The sequence below is a fragment of the Kogia breviceps genome, chromosome 4, assembly GCF_026419965.1.
Source record: "Kogia breviceps isolate mKogBre1 chromosome 4, mKogBre1 haplotype 1, whole genome shotgun sequence".
Taxonomy (NCBI): Eukaryota; Metazoa; Chordata; class Mammalia; order Artiodactyla; family Physeteridae; genus Kogia; species Kogia breviceps.
In genome coordinates, this window is record NC_081313.1 from 146,918,533 (window position 1) to 146,939,162 (window position 20,630).

At 39.8% G+C, this 20,630-nt stretch overlaps 1 pseudogene; it reads left to right on the forward strand.

The window, feature by feature from the left end:
* The window catches only part of LOC131755466 (RNA/RNP complex-1-interacting phosphatase-like), a 572,095-nt pseudogene that overhangs the window by 470,333 nt on the left and 81,132 nt on the right, over positions 1–20,630 (forward strand).

The window sequence follows — 20,630 nt, forward strand, 5'->3', positions numbered from 1 at the left end:
GTGCCCCTGTCTGGGAAGATCCCACATACCGCGGAGCAGCTAGACCCGTGAGCCATGGCCTCTGAGCCTGCGCGTCCAGAGCCTGTGCTCCGCGACGGGAGAGGCCACAACAATGAGACGCCCGCGTACCACCAAAAAATATATATATATTGAAAGATTTTCAATCAATCTAATCTGCCTAATCAACCTTCGAAAATATTCTATCAACTTATATTCCACTCACAGTGAAACATTTATTGGGTTTCTATTATGTGCCTGGTATCATGCTGGAGGTTGACAGTATGTATTTACATGTTACACAATACCAAAAAAAGCCTGAGAGAGACAAGAGTGGAGCTCAAGTATAGCATTTGCTCACAGTATCAGGCATAGTGATCTGTACCCTTTAGAAAAACTGTGAATCCTGCCTCAAGTGGAACAGCAAAGAACAGCATGTCCTACAGTAGGTCTGAAGGTATAATAGCATACTAAATTCCATTGTTATTTATAATAGGAAATGCTTTTTGTTAGTTTTACTTTTAACTTTTTTTTACCCACTCTGGAATAATCCAGGGGTAATCAGAACTTCTTACCTTCTTTAGCCCAAAAGGAGCCAATTCATCACAAACTGTCATGGATTCTGATTCTAAATTACCAAGAGCGCAATTTCTAACAGAGGCAGGGAATCTTCTTTGCAATTAAAGTGATTGACTTCTTCTCAGATGCAGTAGCATTTCACTTTTTAGTTCTGTTCATTCGGATCAAATGTGAGAAAATTCTTCCTCATTTTATTTTCCTTCCAAAGAACACGATACAACAAACATTAATCCCAGAGTGATACAAGACCAGACCTGCAAGGGCCTTAGGCAGAGCTAGACATCTATCAATGGGTCTTGTCCATTTTACGGGGTCTCAGCGGCTCCTTAAGCTCTAAAGGGGAAAAAAGGGACTAATTATTTGTCACATCACATAGTTCACCTAAGGGCTTGCCAAACCTTCCAGCATCTGCTAAGTTGTGACGAGACAGCATTAGATGTTTAGATAAACATAGACTAGCGCGGAACAGAACAATTTTGTTTCTTGTGCAGGCAAAGAACAGAGCCACAGTGCTGGGGATGAAGCGGTGTGTGGAGGTAAACATAAGCAACGTGGGAGCAAATCTGTTCTTTCTCACTTAGGTGGTAGGAACATGATTATGTGCTGACACATTGTGAAAGACAAAAATAGTCAAAAGCAGTTTGGGAGAAGGAGGAGGACACTCTGGAGGCTCTAAAGGAATGTGAGGCCACCAAGGCTGACACAGATCTCCCAAGGCCGGAAAAACACCTGTCTGTCCACTTTGCTTTTCATCTTAAAGATTGGCCAGTTGTGGCTCCCACAGCCCGTTGACCTGGGGCCTGCATCCTTATCTCCCCTTCCCCTCTCTCCACGTGGTCAGCAGACTGGCGTCCGTTCACTCACTTGAGACATACAAAGGTCAAGGTTTTCGCTCCATGAGTACCTCCCAGCGAGCCGTGCTCCAGACAACAGTGACTCTCCTTTGTCCTGGTGTGAATGCAGTGGCTCACCGTTTTCCAAACACTTTCGCACATATGTAAAGAAGAGTCTGGGAGCCCTCCAAGATTTTAAATTTTAGTAAAAAATGAAATTACATAGTAAGCTTTTGAAAAATGAAAACATCCACGTATGTGAGATTGTACCTCTGCCTTTACTGCAGGCTGTTTGTGAAGTGCAGGAAGCCCTGCCTTTCCATTCATTAAACAGACAGTGGTTGAGCACCTTCTAAGGGCAAGGCAGGGTGCCAGGTGGTGGAGGTGGAGAAACAGGGCTTAGTCCTTGCTCTGATGGGGAAGGCACGTAAGCAGACACCCTCGGCACAGGAAAACACAGAATGAAGGGGCTGTGATGAGATAAACGGGTCACGCTTATAAGAACAAAGGAAAAGAGCATCCTTCCAATGCAGGAGACACAAACAAGGGCAGGAGGTTGGCAGGTGTCTTGAAGGAACGTCAGTCTTGCTCAGTCGGGGCAGGAACTCCAGGCTTACCCGACGTAGCATGGGCATATATGCACGCCACATTCCAAGAACCAGAAACACAAGAAAGAAGAAGCCAGACCAGACACCACAAAGCTGTGACTGTTAGGCTCAGAAGTCTGGGCTTTTTTACGCACCAAGGAGGAGCACGAAGGGGAAGTGACCGTCCAACGGGCTGTGCTGGTCGGGGCAGGGAGGGGCAGAGGAGGCTGCTGACATGATCCGCGGAGCGCTGACAGAGCTGGCTGTGGCAACGGGAATGGAAATAAGTGGAGATTCAAGAGACTTGGGGCCGGTACAAACCACAGGGACTTGTGACCATCAGATGAATGGATGAGGAAGGAGGCAAAATAGACTCTGAGCACTATTATATGTGAACACTTGGATGGCATCCATGGACTGTCCGGCTTTTGCTGTTGAAACATTTACTGTCTTTAAACAGTCACATCCTGCACTGAGCCCTTGTTTTCAGCTTTCAAACATCCCCGAGATAAGTCAGGGAGTTATTTCAATCCTCCTTTTTAGAGATGAGAGAACCAAGACTGGCAAGGTTGAGCCCTAAGCAGGAAACCCAACTAACCCAACCAATTGGTGCAGAACTCCGACGAAAGATCAGTATAGTCCTCATTACACAATACAATGAAACACGAAGACAGCTCAAAACTGTCCTAGCGGCATGTTTCCAGCCTAAGTGGGACAAAGTTCATACAACTTTATACTGTGAGCTGTGTTGTAAGGTGGTTGGTAGACAATGTCCATTCCAAAAGCCAACGGAAAGCTACCAACCAGTATGCTGAATCTTTAAAAACATGGATATACAGGATTCAAGTCTTACACCTTTCTGAACAAAATACCCTTCACAGATGCTATTTTTAGACTCAAGTTTTCCCAACCTAAAGTTCATAAGAGAACAATTTGTCTAAAAAGCATGTAAAGAAATTCATTGACAAAGGTTTAGATGTTTTAGGACTTTAATGTCCTTCACACGGTCAACATAAAACACTGACAATAAATGAACAATAGGGGAAAAGACTCTTCAGCAGAGATCTTCCCGAACTCACAGCATCACTGGTCAAACACCAGAAAGAGAACAGTCACGTGAACAAACAGTAAGGGAGTTAAACAGAGATTTTTAGTTTAACAGCATAGCTGAAAAATGAAGAACCAACCAACCAACCAACCAACCAACCGTTCTTCTACCCACTGAAAGGAAAGTAAAGGCGAATCAGGGAGCTTCCAAATCTGGTGAAGCAGCTTAAAACGCGAGAGGGGAGGGGGAAGGGGAGGCACACAACTGTTGAGAACGGAACACTCTAATGCACAAGGTCAAGGATCCTGACAAATTCTCAAAGTCTCAACATATACCAACAAGAACCGTATTATTAGAAATATAAAGGCACAGAGATATAAATGCATAGAGATATAAACTACATGGTATTAAAAACAGACCTTGCTACATAAACATATAGTAAGTCACTTTTATCGCTTTATGAGAATAACCATATAAGGAAAGAAACCAGAAGACCCCACTGCTGTCATCTTGCAAAGGATCAGAATTCAGCACCTAGAGGGCCCCACAATAACCTGCAATGGGCATATAATTAAACCCACAGGTGGCTCTGAATATGAGATCTAGGCAGATAAAGTAGAAGCAAAGACAACAGCAGCTAGAATTTGGTAGAAAAGCAAGAAAAGATTTCTTTTTTTTTTTGCGATACGTGGCCCTCTCACTGTTGTGGCCTCTCCCACTGCGGAGCACAGGCCCCGACGTGCAGGCTCAGCAGCCGTGGCCCACAGGCCTAGCCGCTCCGCGGCATATGGGATCCCCGGACCGGGGCACGAACCCGTTTCCCCTGCATCGGCAGGTGGACTCCCAACCGATGCGCCACCAGGGAAGCCCCAAGAGAAGATTTTTGAAAAGCTTCCAGTTCAAGTCAGAATTAAGGTTAAGTTTCAACAGCTTGGCATAGCTGTGGATGTTCTGCTGTTCTCTGAAAAAAGAAGAAAATCTATCATAAGCATGTTCATTCGAGAAAAATACTGTGGGTGTTTAGGTTTTTTAGCCATGCCCAAGTGACTTTCAATTTTGTACACTGTTCAAGGGCAGAGTGTATATTGGTTAGCATGTGCTCATAGCTGGTGCATCTCCAAAAAATGCTTCACAAAGGCTGCCAGCTTCTGGACATCTTCGATGGTGACAGCGTTATGCAGAGAGGCCCGAATGCCTCCCACGGACCCAGAAGAACCACCGATGCAGCCGCTAAGAGCAGGAGCACCGGGTTGAGCATCACGACGACCCTCCTTCCCGTCAACAGCTCCTGCGAGGGTCGCAGCACCTGACACCACCGTGTCCAACCTCCCACCTGAAAGCCAACGCAGGTGGCCAGGAGCATCACACATCTCAGTCATTAGAAAATTCCTTTCTAACGCTCACAGGTAACCTAGGTTAGCTCAAGCCTTCGATGAGCCTGCCGTGCAGGGGGCAGGGAGCGGGCAGCTATTCTCATGCGTGAGAACATACATCTTCCATGGGGCTTACAGAATTAACTACTCTCTCTGATGTTCAGGGGAGCAACAGTGTCTGTTCTTACACTGAACCGGCTTCTGCCAGCTGCACCAGAGATGGGATGGCACCCTTTGTGCTGTCAGAGCAGAGATTTTCAAAGGTAATTCTGACCAAAGTTCCTAGAAGGTGTGGCCCCCCCCATGCTCTCGGCCGTGGAACCGTGCTAAGGGGTCTGTAAGCAGCAGCAGGAGAACCCCCGTAACAAATGGTCTTTCCCAACAAGTTACAGTACCTGCTACTCCAGGATGGGCAGCCTCCTACATGTGTTTCCTTCAGCGTCTGAAAACTAAACCAGTTCTCTGACAAGCTTCTGGATGGGACGTGTACTCACCAACTATGCCCTTTCAGGGAGATCATACTGAGTTCAAGAGCTTTGTCGAGAAATCTTTTTTCTAAGGAATCATCTCCTTAGGTGTTGCCAATGCGGAATGGAATATTCATCTTGCTTCTATTCTGGGGCGCCACTGGACATCTGGAAAACATGTGTTTTGTTCCAGCTTTTTTTCTGTAATGTGCAACTGCCATTAACAAAGCAACAGAAAAGTTTTAAAAACCATTTTCCAGATGCAAACAAGAGATTAAAGAAAAGGTCTGTGCCAGGACATTTATAATTTACATAGGGAGACCACTCTTGCATATGGAACAGTGAGCTAACATTCTCGTATTCGAATCATACTTAATTTCCAAGAGCCTCAGTTTCCTCATCTGAATATTGGGAATCATAATAATATCTCCATTTCATACTAGTTATGACAATTCAGTGCTACAACATATATGAAGCTTCCAACCCATGGCAGTCACACAGCAATGTGAATGACCCTTTCTCTACAAGGATGCAGAGAAAAACAATAAGTTGGTCCGAATAGTGGCTGTAAGCTTTAAAGATAATGAGCAGCAACTGTCAAAGCACTTAAAACACTGTATTGTCCCGAGCTGTGTGACCTTGAACAGGTTACTCATCTCTCTGTTGTGCCTCTCTGATGTGAGGACTAAATGGCCACAAATTCTCTGCAGCCCTCCCAGCAAGAGGTGGGGCCTAGTGCTCCACACCTTTTGAATCTGGGCTGGCCTTGCGGACTCGCCTTGACCAAGAGACTGCAACAGGAGTGATGCTGTGCAACTTCCAAGCTGAGGCCTCAAGGGGCATGCAGCTCCTCTACCTGCCCTCTGAAAATATCACTGCCATGTAAGCAAGCCCGAGCTAGCCTGCTGGAAATAACAGGCCCAACCCACAGCCAGCACCAGCTGCCAGACAGATGACGGGGGGGTGGGGGGCATTTAGACTCTAGGTGGATCACCAGATGACTTTGGTTGAATAAGTGATCTCAGATGAGACCAGCAGCAGAAACCACCCCACTAAGCTCAGCCCCACCTGCTGACTGAAAACAATCCTGAGCACAAGAAATGGCTGTGGTTTTCAGTCACTGTCTTGAAGTGTTCTGTGATGCAAAAGTAGATAACTGATAGAATTTAGAACAGTGTCTGGAACACATTCAGTGCTATGTACATATCTATTGAAGTCAATAAATCTGTCTCTTTATTCTCCGCACCTTGCACAGGGCTCATACAGACGCTCAAAAATGAATGGGTCACGTTTCTCCTCAGATACGTTTGTATTGGACTTCAGATTCTCATTTGGAAAGTAAGCAAGCCAAAATTATCTTCCACTGACAACCAAAGGAGACAAACAGAAGAAGAGCTGGCATGCTATTCTGGATTACAGGGAAAACATGTAATAACTCTCTCCATTTTCTCAAACACATCCTGTCATTCTTCCACTTCTACAGGGTGGGATTCATTAAAAGTAAACAAGACAGAAAAGCAGTGTGTGGAAGCCCCCATTCAAAGCTATGCTCGCCCCTCAGGGCACACATATAATTCCTGTTAAAGTTAATAGGAGTCAAGTGCACATCGACAGACAGAAGAGACACAAGCAGGGAAACCAACTATCTGGTAATAGGCTTTGAGTCTGAATTCTGGGCCCAGCTAGTACCTATTGCACAGCTAGTAGGTATCCTGGTTGACATTTACATTAAAAATGTAGTGTCTACCCTCTTTGATATTCTGCTGCCTCAGGCACCCCAGGTGACAGTCCAATGATAGAGCTGGAGCAGCTAAAACGACACGTGATTTAAGGGGAAAACATATTACAAGGGGGAAGAATTAGGAACCTGCATTTACAAAGAATCTGTATTTACAGTCGTCCCCCACACATTTACCCATCCTACTGTGAACGTAGGTGGTACCATGACAGCAACAATGTCATAACAACTAGAAATTGAAGATTACATTTGCACGGTGCCCGAGAGCGTCCCTGGTGTGGGTCTGAGTGAAGGAAGAAAACGATGAAGGGGAATCAGCTGCTCACAACGTGGCAAAACGGCTGTGGAGGGAATTCAAAAGCCACAGGACCAGCGCTGTGGAAGCACAGAGCTGAGCAAGTAACTCTGCCACACAGAAGGCTGAAGGTTTCAGAGGAAGGGAGGTGGGAGGGGCAGGACAGGGGGAGACGAAGGAAGGGCATCTGGCAGAGAGCTGTCTCTGCCAAGGCACGGGGCACCCCAGCAAGTTCTCTGCAGCACCTGGGGTGCTGGGTGCCTGGCTGGGGGCAGGACTGCAGACCGCAGAGGGCCCTGCAGACACGCTCTCCTGGGAACTGGATCGATCGGATCAACGAGGAGCATGCAGGTCTGCACAACAAGGAGCTCTGTGTTTTCGAAAAAGCACTACGACTGCCATAGGGGCTGGAGGTGGGGACCCTGGGGGAGAGGGCTGCTAGAAAGCTCCCACAAAGAACTTCTAGGTCCACAGAATCAGGGCTCATGACCAAGACAGGGACGGTGGGGAGTTTCAAGCATGGGCAGTAAATGCAAATGTCAACAGGGACCCAAGGGTCATAGAAATGAGTATAACAGGCCCAACACGACAGACTCAGCACAAACTCCCTATGTTACCTGTTAACTGTGAGGGCCCGTTCTTTACTCCCACAGAGAAACAGAGTCTCCCTTTTACTTAAAACATATGGCCCTCCCAGTGTGTTTTTCCCAGTTTCAGAGACACGGGGATTATGAAATAAGACACCTGCAGTTAAGTCATCTTCCCATGTTCCACTAAGGGGTCCAATTGTGTGTATTGAACCCTGTGAGCCACACGGAGCACTGCCGTGGGCTGTGCTGGGCCACCGCTCCCAGGCGTTATCACCAAATCCCAGAGCAGGGGCAGGGCCTGTGGCCTGAAGGAGTTGGGGGCAGGGAGAAGGTGCCAGGCTGACAGAGCGCCAGCACGGGGCCGGGTGGGCGTGGAAGCAGCGGGTAATCCTGGGACTATAAAGCTTCCAGGACAGAGTCTGAGCAGCGCTGCCCAGGGAGTCTATGATGGAAGCTGATGAGGATGGTTGTGACCGAAAAAGCAGTACCACAGTCAGTCATAGAAATTTAGGAAATCCTGAATTAACAGGGCTACAAGGATTTCTTGACTCAACTTCCTAGAGCATCTCAAGTGCTCTGGTGAATCGTGAACTCCCAAGAGGATAATTCATATAGGAACACAGTTTTCCCCAAATGCATGTGGCTGAAAAACCCACTGCATCTCTGGGATGAGTATTCTAGAATGCCCACTGAGAAACCCCGGGACTTCCCAAGGTACCAGAGGGGTGTGTGTGAGGGGAAAGGCACCACCTCAGCAGGAAACAGCAGCTCACAAAGGTGGTGAGGGTTTAGAGGGCGCAAGAAAACCGCAGGCGGTTGGCAAGGGATGACAAGATGCTACTTTCAGTGGTGTCTGCTGCAAAAGACAAACCAGAAACAAGAAAGGGCGTGAAGAGTGCATCCTGAGGTGAGAGAAGCCCACAAAAGAGTCACGAGGCCTCTCCTGACTGCCTAATTTTTTACATAAAAATTTAACTCTAAATTTGCACACGATTAGGAAAACTAGACTAAAAATACAAAGATCTATTCCCTTCCATAGAGGTGGTTGCCATTAACAGTCTTTTGTGCACTTTCAGGATCAGATACACAAATGTGTACACATGTATATATGCGTGTTTCAATATGTACATATATACATATATAGTATTTCAAATACAAACACTGTGGGTTTCTAAGTGGAATAAGAGACATGTCCTTTTCTACACCTGCTCTTTTCCCTTTGGACCTGATGACGTATCAGGCCATCTTCCCAGTCTGCTCACAGGCCTTCCCCGAGCTCCACACACACGTTCCTCCCTACCACGGATGGATCCTCATTTCCTTCATCAGACCCCCCCGAAGGACATCCAGGTTGTCGCTAGAGTTTCCCCATTACGTAAGTCTCCCTCATCGGACTTGCGGGTGCCTGTTTGATGCACGCTTCTGTGCAAGGCAGAGTACTGGCAGAGGGCAGGTGCCTAGAAGTAAAAGTCTTTGGTCAAAGAGCAAGAGAGTTTTGAACTTTGATGGATGCTGCAAGCCTCGCTCCAAATTTGAACACATTTGTTATACTTAACATACGCAAAGTGTGTTTGGTCCCTCGTCTACACCAGATGTTATCAGTCTTTAGAATTTCTGCCCATCAGAGGGGAAGAAAATCCCATGGTTTTAACCTGCATTTCCTAAAGAAGTTGGCCCCTCTTCATCTGTGTAGTAGCCAGCTGTGTTTCTTCTGAGTGGTTTGCTCATACAGTTAGAAACCACCCCCTGCCTTTATAAAATTTGGTTATCCTTTTTCATTTATTGGTGGGTTCTTCTCTGTATCAACAGTCACCATTATATGTTAATACACTACCAAACTTTTGTGTCTGTCATTTTGTTTTGTTTATGTCTTGAACTGTACAAAAGTTTTACATTTTCATGTAATTAAATACCTTTTAGTTTATGGCTTCCGAGTTTTATGGCTTACTTAGGAAGCCTTCTGTACTCCCTACACTTACACAGAAATTGTCTCCTGTATTGTGTATTTGCTTCTTGCATTTAGCTGCATTGGCATCTTTTCGACTGACTAGAATTTGTGTATGCTGTGATGCCAATATCTAATTTCTGTTTAAATGAATTAGCAATGCTTCAATCAGTCAATTAGACAAAAAGTCAAGTTAGACTTTAAAATTGTCTAAGTTAAAATACAATTCTCAAGGAAACAGGGACCAGTTTCTGGAGTTTTCCACCGATCTGTCTTTCCCTCTGCCAGTGCCAGTGGCTTTATATGTTGATGGATCATATGTTAACATTATATTTTATTAATGTTAACATGTATGTTTAAAATATTTCATCTATCCTTTTGCACTGACTTTTTCAGGTGAACACTGAACTGACTTCTAGATATTTACTAATTTTTGTGACTATTACGAATGGGATCTTTCCTTGTTTTTTATTTTTATTTCTGGCTTACGGGAAAGTAACTGACTTTTACATATTTAGACACAACTGATCACAATTCTGAACATGATCATTTCTAGTTTTTCCACTGATACGTATATTTCTGAAAAAAACCCATCATTATCATCTGTGATTTTTGTTGTTTCTTTAGTAAATAAAGCCTCTGGAACCAGCCCCCGCTGACTCTCCGCATGTTCTTATCCTGCCTGATCCACTTCCCCGCTGTACCTGACCCTAACCTGTGTGCGCTGCTGTATAACACTGTCTGTTCACAGGGCTCTGATGACAAGAAAAGCTATTCATATCTGTAAAGCGCCAAGGGCTCTGCCTGCTTTATTTTATTTTGGGGTTGTCACTAGACACATCACATGCTTCCCTCTCTTTCCCAAGGCCTGCACCCCACGTGAAAGGGAGAAAAGGTGACCTCATATCTGGATATGGATTTTGTCACTTCAAGAACTTTATCACAGTAAAATTAATATATAGTACATATTAAACACTATGTGTCAGGAACCTCCTAGGTGCGTTCCATAAGAACCACAAACAATACTGACAGCTAACCATTAAGGAATAACCATTAAGGCTGTTTTAATTTGAGCACAATGGAAAATATAAGGGGTATAAGTTCTAGTAGCATTAAGGAAAAGAAAGAGTTACCAATTCTAATAGTAGTTTTTCCTTTGCGACCACTTTCCAAAATTATGGTTCTTTTTGTGTCTAGCAGCTTTGGATGGTTCCTTCACCGATGGAGAAGTTATCCACTGCTTCTGAGAGAGAAATGATAAATATCCCATTTTAGTCACAGGTAACTGAGGAGGGTTTGATCTTCATTCAAAATAAAGATATTTTAAGTTAATAAAAGGTCTTCAATCTGCATTTCTGGGAAGCCTACATTAAAGCATCACACACCATTTTCAGAAACAGAAAAGCCATTTCATTTGAATAAAAACTTAGTTTTAAGATGGCAGAAAGTACCTTAATAATTTTCTTTTAAGAAGAAAGAAAATCAAGTCATTAAAGAGAAATTCTTCTGAGAGAATTAAAACATGTTATATACCTCTGACTTGGCACTCCTTCCATTTTGGAGACCTTTTTTCATAACTGCTTTCATCACAGAATGATTTCAAGTAAAATAAATTGAAATTAGAGTAATTATTTCCCAATGAGTGGCTATTTCCATTTAAAACCCAAAGCCAAGTAATTATTGCTTTTCCCTTAAAATTAAATATGAAATCTACATTATGCAATTGTACACTTATTTCCCCCTTTGTGTATTCAAATTTCTTCCTCAGAAACCTAAGATGCCATCTTGCAGACTGCCCACAGTGGCTACGATTTGGGCAGCAGCAAAGGTCAACTTGAAACATTTTGCATCTAAAGTAGCTTTGGATACCTTTGGATAGAAAATACAGTCTGAGCCATTTGACCTACTGTGCGGCCATTTTACAAAACAGCTCGACAGTTCCTACAGGTGTTAAACATAGAGTTACCCTATGACCCAGCAGTTCCATTACTAAATATATACCTAAGAGAAATAAAAACTTATGTCTGCACAAAAGCTTGTATGTGAATGTTCGTAGAAGCATATTTCTAAAAAAAAGGTGGAAAAAATTCAAATGTCAATCTGAAAAATGAATAAACAAAATGTGGAATATCCGTACAATAGAATAGCATTCAGCTATAAAAGGAATGAAATATTGATCCATGTTACAACATGGATGAACCATGAAAGCATTATGTAAAGAAAAGCAGCCATTCTCAAAAGATCACATATTGTATGGTCCCATTTATATGAAATGCCCATACGAGCAAATCTGTAGAGACAGAAAGGAGATTAGTGGTTGCCTAGAGCTGAGAGGGTTGAGAGAATGAAAACACATTGTTAATGTGTAATGGGTTTCTTTGTGGGGGGACAGAAATCTAAAGTTGGATTGTTGTGATGGTTACACACGTCTTTTAGTGCTTACACTAAGAACCACTGAATTGTATTCATTAAAGGGTTAAATTATGGTATGTAAATTACATCCCAATAAAGCTGTTAAAATTATACTTTTATATTTATAAATTTGAAAATTCATCCAAAATTACAAATTCTTAAAACGGGCAACCTAACAAGACTAAACCAAGAAAAGAAATATCTAAAAACTTCTATATCTACTCCAAAAGTTGTTTGTATAATTAAGTACCTTTTCAGAAAATGATTTCCAGGGATAGATGGCTTTCCAAGTAAATTCTTCCAAATATTTAGGGAAGAAATATTAGTAATCTTAGGTAAAACCCTTCCAGGAAACAGAAAATAATATATTGCTCAAAATTTTTATAAGGCCAACATAAGCTTCAGATCAAAAGTAAAAATATTACAAGAAGAGAATCATAGGCCAGTTTCTCCTTTGAACATGCATGCAAAATTTGTAAACAAAAGCACAAACAGTATCCATGTATGTATGTAAAACAGTAATCTATCACAATCAAAGTGGCTTTCTTCTAGTAATGCAAGGTTGGTTTAATGTTCCCACATGAAACTGATCCCAGGAATGAATTAGAGTGGGGAAAAAAGTCATTTAAAAAAGAAGTCTTGGGAATTCCATGGTGGTCCAGTGGTTAGGACTTGGCGCTTTCACTGCTGGGGGCCTGGGGTTCAATCCCCGGTCAGGGAACTAAGACCCTGCAAGACATGAGGCAGGGCCCCCAGAAAAAAAGAAGTTTTAACTAGGAGAAGCACAAGAGTGAATAAACATAACAGACAACGGCTTATGAAAAGTAGGTGAAGATTATGGAATATTTGAAACTTTTAAAACAAACAGAAATAGCTAAAGATTCAACAGGATGTGACACACACACAAATCAATTTAAAAAAAGAGGATGTGACAAATGTTGTACATAGGAAAAAATAAAATAAAATAAAATATACAAATGATGGGAGCCCCAAATTCCAGAAACCCAAGTCCCATCTCTGAAAATCCTCATTCAGTGGGATCTGGATTTCCTCTATGTTTAAAAACCTACAGGTGATTCTGATACGATTCATAGACACAGTGTAAAGCTTCTGCTTTACAGGGAATACTACCATATTATTTTGTTATTTTATAGTTCTATTGTTGTACTATTCACAGATAAGTCTGAGGTCAAAATGCACTCCCCACTAGGGTTAAAAAAGGAACTAGTACTCTCTACTGCTACTTGGTGGCAGCATGCATGTATTGCAAGGGCAATTATTGTAGGAATCCAAATTAGTGGAAGATTTTAGAATCGGAAGACTACATACAGATCATCTAGTCAAGCTTCCAACTATTATAGTTGTGAAAACTAAGGCCCATATAAATGAAATGATTTATCTCCAAAGAGGGTTAGTGAAAGAGTGCGAAATTTAAAAATACCTCTGAACTTTTAATTTAGAACTATTTTTATTAATGTCAATATTAGTTCAACCTTCAGTGTGACAGATTTGGGATTGAATTCTTGCTTGAATTTAGTGGTTGTGTGCCTTTTAGTAAGTTACTAAAACGCTTTTAACTTCACTTTTCACATACGTAAAATGGTGAGCCTTCACTTTTATAGAGTATGAGATAGCCTAGCACTGTTTTTAACACAAACAAGTACTTAAAAGATTTTGCCACTCATCCCTCTTAAACAACCTCTATTCTGTTCACAATAAAAGTGTCTTTCAGCTAGCAAAGCACCCCAGAGCTGACCACATTCTGGCAAGAGATATAGGATTCTTTTCCTTACTGGGGGGTTCTTTATACCTGATATTTGAACTGCACTGAAAACATGAACATCTCTTGTTGATACTGTATTAATGGATTTCATAGATGACTTTTTAAAAGCAGTATGCAGGAATTCAGCTGCCTTACTCTCAAGAAATATAATTCGATAGTGGTGGCTAGAACGATAAACAGTGTTTGGACAGGGAGTCCATATTGGATATGAACTACCTGTACTCTCATTCGTCTATTAAGAATAAATAGAATCCTTTCAAAATCTGTTTTAAAGGGCAGTTATTTTCTTCTGCCTCATTTAAGTTACCTGCAAGAAAAAGACAATCTCCTGAATCCTTGTTTAAAAGGTTTTTAATATAAAGCAAATAATTTTTGCAACATTTCCCAAATTTTCATTATCAAATTAGCTGAGGCTTCTCAACAATTATCATTTCACAACAATATCTCCATTTTCACCTTCTTTAAATGAATTGGCCTCATAGATGAGCCATTAAAACAGAGCTTCAGCCTCAACATATTTTCAAGTTTGTAATCAAACAGTATGAAGAAAACAGGATCAGGGAATTCAGCCATAAAAGTGAATGGATTACTGATACATGTTACATCATGGATGCAAGTGAAAGAAATCAGACATGAAAGGCCACATATTGTATGGTTCCATTTATACTAAATGTCCAGCAGTGGCAAATCCATACACAACGAAAAATATTATACATGAGTGTTTGCCAGGGGTTTGGAAGAGAGGGAAATAGGGAATGACTGCTTAAAATGGGTGTAGGTTTCCTTTTGGGGTGATGAAAATGTGTTGCAACTAGGCAGTGGTGACAGTTTCACAGCATTGTGACAGTACTAAATTCCACTGAATTGTCCAGTGAATTGTAAAATGATCAAAATGGTAAATTTTATGTTATGTTCATTTTACTACAATAAAAAGGAGAAAGAAATAGGGAAAGACTTCGAGTTTGGGAAAGTAAGGTGAACTGGCCCAGAAAAAGACAGTTCTACTATTCAGTTTTCTCTCAGCTCTCCCAGTGCATCAATCCTCAGCAAAAAGTAGCCTGAACTTGTAGATGACAGTCATTCAACAGAGTCCAGGGAAAAGTAAATAAACTAAAACCCAGCTCTTCTTCTTTAGCACATCTATGACAGGTTACCTTCCTGCTCAGCCACATGGACATTCATGAGGACGTTTCCATTTAGGTGTCCTCTACTCCAGTACTTTACTCACAGCACATTCACACATGTAGGCAACAGCATCCCTTAATTCGATGGAATCTGCTGTGCTGGTTATGATCAGTCTCATGAAAAGGGAAGGAGGAAAAAGCCTCCACGTTGACTTGGTGGTCTTGGGATGAAACGGATGCAGAAGACACCTTGATTGTCAAACTGGAAACTTTTACTTTCCTTTTCCTCTTCTTTTTATCTTTCCTATCAGGTCTTCTGTCCACTTCCCACCCCCTTCTTTCAAACAGGAAAGACACTAATTAGCTGCTGGATTTTTTGTTGTTGTTGTTAAAACAACCATTGTTTTAGATTTCTTGTTGTTCGCTGAATGTTATTGTTTTTCCTGCCAAATGAGCTTCGGTGCTTGATGTAGGGGGTCTCTTGGGAACTTAACTTTTTTTCAAGTTTAAGTGGAAAAGCCTTTGTGTTTGAATTGGCTTTTACTGGGTGCTTCAAGATTTGCTCTTAGCTCTTTGATGGGGGACTGAATAGCACTGTGTTTCCTTTAAGGTCCCAGTAAATAAAGGATCCCGTGTCCTCCTGGGTACTTTATCGTGATTTTGCTGTGTGTGCTCTCTAATAGCCAGATGCAAGTTCCAGGAAAATGACATTTAAATGAATATAAATAATCTAATATTTTTAGAATTTGCTTTGGCCATACTCCTGGTCCCATTCTACTTTTTGTTGCATATGGCTTTAAAGAGCATTAGCTATGTATATATTAACTATAATATATATACCAATATTAAATATTATGTTGCTGTATACATGTAATATATTACTGTTTAAATTAATGTATAACCATTATGTATAATATTAACGTGTATTTTCCATAGCATATATTGTACACAAAATATATGACTAATGCAATGTATTTATATGTTTAATATGGTCACAATATTAATATGATATATCATGTAATAGATGATAAAACAATTCTATCATAACATATAAGTATATAATTATCTGATATAATGTGTTATATTTAATGTATTCTATATAACACAATATATAATGTATTATTATAAGACAAGTATATTAATAATATAAATATATTACTTACATAAAAGTATATATATTTTAATTATACATTACACATACAAGTATGTATAACTATTTATAATTTTATTTATATAGGAATCTGTTCATAACAGTTGATGTAAAAATATGCAATGTTTTAAATCAAATGGGCCATAATCTCACTACCTACACATAATGACTTTTAAAATCTTGAACCCTGTCTAAATCATGCTTACATATCTCTCAACCTGTTTTTCTACACATGCACATATACACACATTTATACACAATATATATGTATACTACCAGTTTTCAGTTCAATGTATATAAATATATGATATAGATAATTATATTCCTGTGTATGTATACAAGTATAAATAAAAAGTATGTGTATAGGTATGTATTTCACATATTAATATAAATATATCATGTAAATAATGTATGTGTATATAAATACATGATTATATACATACATACACAGAAATATTCTTATTTAAACAAAAGAGACCTAAATAAACATAATTCTCGAGGAATAAAACTAGTTATGTCTCACTGTTTCAATAACAGTTTATAGTTTTCTACTGTATGTGCTTCTATAATTGTTATGAACAATTCCCATTTGTTGAATGTTTAGTTGTTTCCATTTTTTGCCATTATTAATGAAGCTCTGAAGAATATGGTGGGCAAGATTACTTGAAAAACTCTCCTAAAAGAAAAGGGTTAGGTATGCTAGGTTAAATGTACACAACTTATTTTTAAGTGCATGTGTGATTTTTGAAGTGTGCAGCAGAAATTTCCAGGACCGCTGGAAGAAGGGGAGTACATGTGTCAGAGTTCTAGCTATATTAGGAGTGGATTGTAGATCTTGATAGCTTACAACAGAAGCTGGAAATCCTGTTTTTATGGAGCGAAATAGCAAATATTTTAGGCTTTGTGGACCAAAGAGTCAAAATTGAGGAAATTATTTAGGTACTTAAGTAACCAGTTAAAATATTACCAGTTAAAATGTGAACATTATTCATAGCTCATAGGCCATAAAAAATAGGCAGCTGTCTGGATTTGGAATACAGGCCATAGTTTAATGACACACCTGCCCTGACATAGAGACTTCTTGTTAAAGTGTCCATGACCACATGGGAGGCAGGAGATAAGTCTCCATCCCTACTAGATGGGAAGTTAGAACTAAGCCTATCTATCCCCAGCTTCACCTTTAATGAAAGGGTGTGCCAGTAAAAAAAATATATATATATCTGCTTGCAAAGGGAGACTAAGACCAAATTCTCTTGGCCTCCGCTCTGGGTAGGAAACAGGTAGGAAATCTTGAGAATTCTGAACCCCAGATATGTGTTCACAGTGTTTGGGATGCAAAGTTATCTGTGGTCTTGCGAACAGAAGGTAAGAAATTACCGTAAAATGCTCCCAGATCGGTGGTATCCCAAACACAGAACTAAACACTCTCTGCAGAGGGAGACCTTCAACCCGGGCCTATAGCTTCCCACAGATAAAGTTTAGCTCAAGCTGAGCTTATGATCTAAATTTACACAATAATGAAGAAATCAGCTACAATGGGAGAGAATCAGCAAAAACAATCAATACCAGAGTTAGATTCCCAAGGCCATCCATTCAATGTTGGAATTATCAGTTGCAAGGCAGAAAATAGACACAATAATAGAACTGAAACAATGAACAGGATGTTTTAAAAGAGTGGGTAGGCTCTTTAAAACATTTGTAAAGTACATGTCATTGATAAAGCTAAAAACTCAAAGGTTGTGTAAAACAGCAGATTAATCATGGAGAAGAGTGAAATTATGCTGTTTTTAAAAATATGGCAAATCAGATTTTCTGCCTAATTATATAAGTCGATTTATCTTTAAAAAATACACATATTTTAAACACTTATTGGCTGTAAAATAACTAAAGGCTATTTCACAGGGCTTCTCTCCAAAGAAAAGTGACAAGTAGCAAAACACAGCAAGTCCAGGGGGAAAAATGTCAATATATACATTGCTATAGGGTGCACTAAGGCTTAGGCCAGCAACAATGTGGAGGTGCCGACCCATAGATACTTACAACTAAGCTGGAGTCTTCAAAAAGTTCAACTATTTATAACTAAAACGATTTCTTAAAATTAATAACCAAGTGTTTTAATTGACATCAGAAGAGCCAAACAATAAACCCTGAGAACATAGATAAACTAGATAATAAAGATATGAGCAGAACTTAATAAAACAGAAAAAAGTGTAAAATTGAGGTGATTTAGTAAGTCAAAAGAATATTCTTTGAAAAGATTTTCAAAACACACTTTGATTAAGCAAAACAAAAACAAAAGTAAATAATACACAGAAAGAATCAGGACGATGTTCTAGCAGAGAATACAAACAGAGAAGATATGAAATGCCAGTAAATTTGAACATTTCTGTAAAGTGGACAATTTCCTAGCTCCTAAAGTTTACCAAAACTGCCACAAGAGGAAATACATAGCTGGAGTTCTTTCACCAGTAAAGAAATAAAGTCAGTAGTTGACAATTTTTCACCAAGAAAATACCAGACCCACCCAGATCGTTTGGGTGGGGAGTTCTATCAAACTACTATTAAACAGATAACATCAGTATTAAAAAAGAAAAACTTCTAGAGAGTAGCAAAGGAAGAATGCTCCTTTATTCATCTTATGAAGTCTATATAATCCTAATACTGAAAATACATTAGGACTGTAAGGAAAAAGAAATTTACAGGTCAAAGTTACTTGTAAATATAAAAGCAAAAATTTTAAACTATGATTTTAGCTACCCAAGTTCACTAGAGTAAGAAAAAGCATGAGCAAGTTAGGTCATCCAAAGAATGAAAACGCAATTTAATGTCAAGAATATATATCAATAGATTGAAATCACCACATTTTATTTCTTTCATCTGTCTCTTTGAAAAATTGATAAGTACTTACATTGATCTCTCTTGTACTAGGCACTGTGCTAAGTCTCTTACATATTTACTCCTTTAAACCTTCTATCATCCCTGGGGGAAAGTTCTATTTTGCTTCCATTTCTTAGCTAAGACTCTAACCCCCAGGAAAGTAAAGCAACATTTGTAAGTTTTTGTGGATGGTCAGTGATGGGACCAGTACAGGAACATCCAAAGTCTGTGCTTGGAAACAGTGCCTCACGTTGACACTCACATTACAGATGAAAGGAAAGGAACCATGCGCTTACCATACAGATTAAATCTCACATGACAGGTTAAAGGAAAGGAACCATGCACTTACGTTATACATTAATACCCACATAACAGGTTAAAGGACAAAGAAACATGTGCTTCTCCCAAAAGTTGTCAAGAAAGCATATCCATTTCTAAATATATTTCCCAATTTCTGTTGCTTGTTTTCTGACCTTTGTAGTGCATTGTGCCATGAGGAAAATTTTAATTCTTATATAATTAAATGTGTCCTTTTCTCTTGGTATCTTAGAAAGGTGTTCGTCATGAATAATTCATGTCAAGTCTCCCAGGTTTCTGATACTTTTAGTTCCATTATGTTTTTTACTTTCAACTAGTTGCTATATCTAGAATTTGTTAATGATAGCCATATTTTCCCACTTTTGTTGAATAAGTTTTGCTACTGATCCAAAATGTCAATTTTACTTTCATCTCAAATCCCTTATGCTCTTGCATCTAATTTTAAGATGCTTCCTATTCCACTGGTTGTTTTGTCTATCTGAGGGAAAATGCTACCTTAATTATAATGGAATTATAATATAATAAATGTAATTAGTAAACATAATACCATATATAATAAATAGCATAATATAAAATAACAAATTATAATTTACCATATAACAAGGTCAAAAGAGAACAAAACTGTACAATCACTTGAAATATCCATCCCCCAAAGATATTTTATAAAATTCAATATTCATTTCTAATTTAAAAGAAATAGTAAAATAGGGATTGACGAATGCTTCCACAGTAAGAAGAAATTATATATCTAAAAGAGAAAGAGGTAAATAATAAACTTTAGTAACACTGGCAATAAATGCAGGACAAGATGAAGATGCCTGATATAATGTTAAAGAAAAACTATGATGTAACATCGTTTTTGTGGCACTGATGAGTTCAGTGAAAAGAGAATGTCATAGAAAAGTATTTCGTTCTTCTTAATGTCTGTACACTTGTCCACTGCATGAACATAACAGCTTATTTAACCAATATGTTACTGATCTGCATCTGGATTTCTAGGTTTTCGTGGAATTGTATTTTGCACAGTTGTTACAAACTCTAGGACTTCCTCTTATGTTTATATCTTTTGAAAGAAACAGTATCTCCACAGATGACTTATCTGGGCTGGCTGCTAGCAGACTGAGGCTACTTCTCAGTTCTTCCCTTTACATTCCTAGTCAATATGAAAACGGAAGGCAAGAAGGTCTTCTGTTTAGAGACTGTAAAGATAGGTCTTGGTGATAAAGTCTTGGTGGCAAAGGCTAAAAATATCAACCCAGAACAAGTGTTTTTCCAGCTGTAACTATGTGTGATTCCCTTGGCTTGATTCTGTAGAGGATGTAAGACAGGACTGTAGGATCTGCCCTCAAAGTGCTTCCGGTAAGATGAGCTAAGTCAAGTATGGTGGCATATCTAATTCAAGACAAAATATAATGGCTCCTTTTCTCTCCTAGTAAAACTTCGTGGAGTGAATGTAGAAGTCACTGTAGGCTCTTAATTAAAGGAACAGAATAAATCTTGTATTGGAAGGTGAT